This window comes from Oncorhynchus keta, chromosome 21 (genome assembly GCF_023373465.1).
Source record: "Oncorhynchus keta strain PuntledgeMale-10-30-2019 chromosome 21, Oket_V2, whole genome shotgun sequence".
Lineage (NCBI taxonomy): Eukaryota > Metazoa > Chordata > Actinopteri > Salmoniformes > Salmonidae > Oncorhynchus > Oncorhynchus keta.
The window spans coordinates 11,420,392-11,426,408 of NC_068441.1; the positions used below are offsets into that span (position 1 = coordinate 11,420,392).

The window sequence follows — 6,017 nt, forward strand, 5'->3', positions numbered from 1 at the left end:
ATTGGGCATTTATGGACAACCACAATTTCTTTCAAGCAATTGCCTCTGTGCCCCAAGGTATTGATATAATTCATTCATGAGCGCCCAACCTCTCCGCACATGCATGATCCTCAATATGGTAGAAAGAAAACAATGGAATAGACAGACAGAACTAATGAAAAAAGAGAAAGGGAGGTCCTCACCCATGTCCCATCCACCTCTTGTCTGGAGTCGCGTGCCAACAGGAGGAAGTAGAAATGTTGTCTGGAGCGGGGCGGCCATGTGTCAACCTCAGTGTCATGAACAGTTTCTAGAATGACAATGTGAGAGGTGTTAGGAATCTGAGAAGTGGAAGATTACATTGACTTTTAGCAAGAAGGAAACATTTTTATTCAACACTGGTGTACCACATTAGAGTGTCTAGTTTGAGGAACAGATGCCTCATAAGTCCTGAACTGGTAGCTTCATTCAATAGCACTCACAAAACACCAGTCTCAACGTCAACAGTGAAGAGGTGACTCCGGGATGCTGGCCTTCTAGGCAGAGTTGCAAAGAAAAAGCCATATCTCAGGCTGGCCAATAAAAATAAAATATTAAGATGGGCAAAAGAACACAGACACTGGATAGAGGAACTCTGCCTAGAAGGCCAGCATCGGCTCTTCACTGTTGACGTTGAGACTGGTGTTTTGCAGGTACTATTTAATGAAGCTGCCAGTTGAGGACTTGTGAGGCATCTGTTTCTCAAACTAGACACTCTAATGTACTTGTCCTCTTGCTCAGTTGTGCACCAGGGCCTCCCGCTCTTCTTTCTATTCTGGTTAGAGCCAGTTTGCGCTGTTCTGTGAAGGGAGTAGTACACAGCGTTGTACAACATCTTCAGTTTCTTGGCAATTTCTTGCATGGAATAGCCTTAATTTCTCAGAACAAGAATAGACTGATGAGTTTCAGAAGAAAGTCTTTGTTTCTGGACATTTTGAGCTTGTAATCGAACCCACAAATGCTGATGCTCCAGATACTCAACTAGTCTAAAGAAAGCCAGTTTTATTGCTTCTTTAATCAGACCAACAGCTTTCAGCTGTGCCATCATAATTGCAAAAGGGTTTTATAATGATCAATTTGCCTTTTACAATGATCAACTTGGATTAGCTAACACAACGTGCCATTGGAACACAGGAGTGACGGTTGCTGATAATGGGCCTCTGTACGCCTATGTAGATATTCTATTAAAAATCAGCCGTTTCCAGCTGCAATAGTCACTTACAACATTAACAATATCTGCACTGTATTTCTGATCAATTTGATGTTATTTTAATGGACAAAAAATGTGTGTTTATTTCAAAAACAAGGACATTTCTAAGTGACCCCAAACTTTTGAACAGGAGTGTATATTTCTGCGTTTATTAAGGCATTCTGGCAATTAAGCCCTTTTTCTACTTACACAGATATAGATGAACTAATGGAAGGGAGTTGCTAACTAGCGCAAAGACTCACTAGCATTACCGCAATGAATAGAAGTCTATGGGAACAGCTAGCATGCTAACTTTGCCACCGCTGCTGAAAATAAATCCTAGGGGAAACACTGACACTACAGTATTGTACTCTAGTCTAGTGTGCTCTACTCTACTGTACTATACTAAACTCTACTGTACATTACTGTACTGTATTGTACTGACCTATATTCTACTCTATTTTTCTTTACTGTACTGTAATTTAATGTACTGCACTGTCCTCTACTGTACTGTACTGCACTGTAATGTGCTGTCCAAACTTGTGAAACAGACTTTAAGATTGGTTCATACTTGAATTGACCAAATTTAAACTACTTTTCAACGTCCATGGTTGTCCGGTGTCGGTCGGTGCTAAGTGGGTGAGAGGGCTGGTTACAGTAAATGAAAAGAGAGAGGGCTCATAAGTAGGTGTCAGTAAGAGCCGGGGGAGGTGACATTAACTGACTTATAAATGTATGACATATACCCATTGATTCTTTAAGATTATAACTTATAAATGCCTCATGAGCTTAGTTCAACTGACATATCCCATCAGAACCCCCAAAACAATCTTGTGTTACTACAATGTTTGCAAACAATGTAAATGTAAACAAACACTGTATTGCCTCAACACGTTTAAAACTATCATTTTGATATCATGGATGGTCCGTCTATAGCTATGTATAGGCATTTTGTCACGCCTGTTCCCGCTCCCCCTTTCTAGCGCTCGAGGGCGCCAAACTGCCATTAATTACGCACACCTGTCACCATAATTACGCGTAGCTGTGCAATATTGTACTCACCTGAACTCCATTACTTTGTTGATTGCCCTTCTATATCTGTCTGTTCCTCAGTTGGTTCCCCGTGTCAGCACTAATGTTGTTATGTTTTCTCTTCGGAACGCTGTCCTCTTCCATGTCCATCATTCATTAAATGTTCACTCCCTGTACTTGTTTCTCGTCTATCAGCGTCGATCCTTACACATTTGAGAGTGGTTACATTTCTAGGGCCCTATAAAATCTATCTAAAATGTGCAGTAAAGTAACATTTTTGAAATTGTTGCATGTTTATATTTTTGTTCAGTATAGTTAACATTTAATTGAGAATGTTTATGGAAAAGCCTTTCTATCTATACCCGAAAAAGGTTATCATTGGCAGCATCGCTAACGGCTACACAAAGTGGTAGACACGTGCACCGCACATACACAGATCGGGAATTCTCGTTGCCTCTTCTGAAATTTGCAGGAAATTCAAATCACTGATGCATTCTGTTCATGTCTTATGATAAACTTGGGCAAATTAATTCATTTGAAATACCTTTGGTTTATTCCCTACTAAGTTAAAAAATATATATATTATATTGTTGAATTGCGTTTTAACGTCTTGATTCTGTCTGCGTTCCCCACATTATGGATTTTATTGGGCCCTACATTTCTCCAGGCCCATCCCTCAGCTTTTTACCAAAACAGAAGCGCGGTAACACAAGCTGGGTGACCTCTCTGTTATTGTTTCAATTAAGGATTCTAGCTTTAAATATATGTGGGTTTTTGGTAACAGAATGACAAGACACTAGGCAATATAACTTCCAGAAGGCAAATTTCTGCAAAACTAAATATAAATGTTGATATTAGTTGTCAGAGGTCTTTTCTTCAACATTATTGTTTTGATGTCTTTAATACCTTTTAAAGGTGCAACATGCAGAAATTGCTTTGCCGTTTCCTGGTTGCAAAAATTCTAATAGTTTGCCTGATTTAACTTTATATGACAAAACAAGCAATGCATAGTGTAGAAAATCATGGTGCCATCTAAATTGAAATATATTTTCAATAACCAAAAACATTGTATTTTCAGCTTTTTGAAGGTGGTGTACAAAACCAAAAGCAAAAGATGCAAAAACAAAACTTAAGAACGGGAAGCATAAAAATAGAGCACATAGAACAGATCTTCCGCTTCTTAGACCTGCTTTCAATGATAATGACAGATTTATAACTGGGATTTCTATGTGAATTTGGTCTAGTCGCCCAAAAGGTTACATATTGCAGATTTAAGACTTTTTCTGCAACTGTTTTCTAAGACCCCTTTTCCATCTGTTTGAGCAGAAATCAAAGCCTTTGCTTATTCCTACTTTTTTTTATAGAAATGGTTAAAAACATTTATACATGCCTTAATGAAAAAAATATATAGACTTAGTTTTCATGTTCTCCTATATAAACTTCTCATGTTAGTGCTCATGGGGCTTTTTACATGGACATTTCCCTGTCTGACTGACAGTGCTGCTAGTAGGAGCAATGCTCCTTCAGACCGTGGGATCTACAGATCAAAGTGGGGCCCCCTGCAGAGACCTTCGCACCAAAGTAAAAGAAGCCTCTGTTTGGAAAGCCATGCTCACATTGCTTGCTAATTAACTAAACCCTGTTGACGTCTTACCATTTGCATATATAATATACCGTATTTGCTGTAATAACTGCCACACATACTAAGCAGGTGGCGCCTGTAGGTTGGTTTAACAAGGAACCCCGCTGTCTAAAATAATTACTCATGTAATCAGTTTTTAAACAGGCGAGTACATTACAAAATGTGTCAAGTTGTTCTGTAAATGGAAGGTTCCTGTACACATGTCACCTGGTAATGATGAGCTTCCTTTTTCCCCCTCTCATGTTTGCTGTGCTCACATGTTTTGAAGTATGTTTGCAGTGTCAACCTATTCACAAGTGCTGCATGTTCAATAATTGAAGTGTGAAATCTCACGTGTGCTACCAATAACGCGTATCCTAAATTCTCAGGAGTGCTACCCACATGCATGTTCTAAATTCTCAGGAGTGCTACCCACATGCATGTTCTAAATTCTCAGGAGTGCTACCCACATGCATGTTCTAAATTCTCAGGAGTGCTACCCACATGCATGTGTAACCGATGTGAAATGGCTAGCTAATAGTGTTTCAATCGGGGACGTAAGGGCTTTTGTGGTGCGATGGGTAACGATGCTTTGTGGGTGTCAGTTGTTGATGTGTGCAGAGGGTCCCTTGTTCGAGTCCAGTTAGGGGCGAGGAGAGGGACAGAAGCTAAACTGTTACATTGGTGCCGTGACCTGGATCACTGGTTGCTGCGGAAAAGGAGGAGGTCAAAAGAGAGGTGAATGTAACCAATGTGAAATGGCTAGCTAGTTAGCGGTGGTGCTCACTAATACCGTTTCAATTGTTGACGTCACTCGCTCTGAGGACCTTGAAGTAGTCGTTCCCCTTGCTCGGCAAGGGCCGTGGCTTTTGTGGTGTGTTTGGTAACGATGCTTCGTGGGTGTCAGTTGTTGATGTGTGCAGAGGGTCCCTGGTTTGGGGCGAGGAGAGGGACGGAAGCTAAACTGTTACACATGTTTTAAATTATCAAGTGACACTCAAGAACTACTGTATAATTTCAGCCAGCAGTTTAGAAAGCGGTGCTCACGAACCAAAACGCGTCCCTATTTTTTGTATACTACATCATGCAATTATATATGTAATCCATTTTGTATGATGTTACGTCCTGCAAAAACTGTTTTTTTGTTGCAATTTGGATGATATGTTATGAATCCAATTCGTACAATATGTTACAAATTTGTTGCGTTTAAGACACCGGACTGCATCTTTAAACTCTTTGCCATTGAACTGCTCTAGTCCAAATTGAGAGGCGACATTACCATCTTTAAACTCTTTGCCATTGAACTGCTCTAATCCAAATTGAGAGGCGACATTCCTGCGTGCCTCTCTTTCCGCTCTTGATTGTGCACAGGTGAAGTAAATGAACAGGACTCCCTAAAGGACAGAAGCACACAGCCAGTGAGCAAGCCTCTCTCCCAGCATCGGTGCAGACACACAGCGCTCAGATGGCAGCCTGCTCCTAGGACGCACCCGGGCCTGTATCCCACGACTGCCTCTGAACACTCCAAACAATGAACTAGAGTGAAGTACTGTTTTCCTCTCGTTCTTATCTACGGATCAACGTCACTTCTGTAATGTGTGCACTTTGGATAAGTGATGATTACGCAAGATATGAGCTAACATTGTGCTGAAGATCTAGAAGTAAACAGGAATTAACACGGGGAAACTGTATCTACCTGACTCGAATAATTACACTGCCGCCTTCCCAGGAACGGACCTGAACCCCGTCCTACACGGAGAAGGGAACCTGTGTAGAGAAAGCGATTCAATAGAGAGCTAGTAAGGAGAAGAGGCCTTACTAAAAGTGGAGGAACTGACACCACGTTGGACTCGACTACACAGGCTACATTTGGATGAATATTGACTGTTGGAAAATAAGAAATGTTGATTGATGGATTTTACCCAATCGGTTTTTGGGATGGAATTTCTATTTTTGAGGAGACTTTATTTTTTAAAATAATATTTTTGACACTTCCTAACTTTTTCCAAATAAAGTATTATTAATTATGGAACTTGCCTGGTTGTCATTAATACTTTCTGAAATTGCACTGGGCCACAAAATAACTTGAGTTTTCCCATATCTGAGACGGGCAGGAAAAACCCATTCACATATGTTTAGGCTTTACTCAACCCTGCT

General features: G+C 40.5%; 1 protein-coding gene across 1 annotated transcript in view; it reads right to left on the bottom strand.

The window, feature by feature from the left end:
• The window catches only part of LOC118400119 (extracellular sulfatase Sulf-2-like), a 75,907-nt gene extending 73,502 nt beyond the window's left edge, over window positions 1-2,405 (bottom strand). The window contains exons 1-2 of the mRNA XM_052473332.1: window positions 2,270-2,405; window positions 183-289 (exon numbers count right to left, since the gene is read on the bottom strand). The gene's annotated coding sequence lies outside the window, so the exon portion shown is untranslated. The remainder of the gene's footprint in view (window positions 1-182; window positions 290-2,269) is intronic.
• Window positions 2,406-6,017: the final 3,612 nt, after the last annotated feature.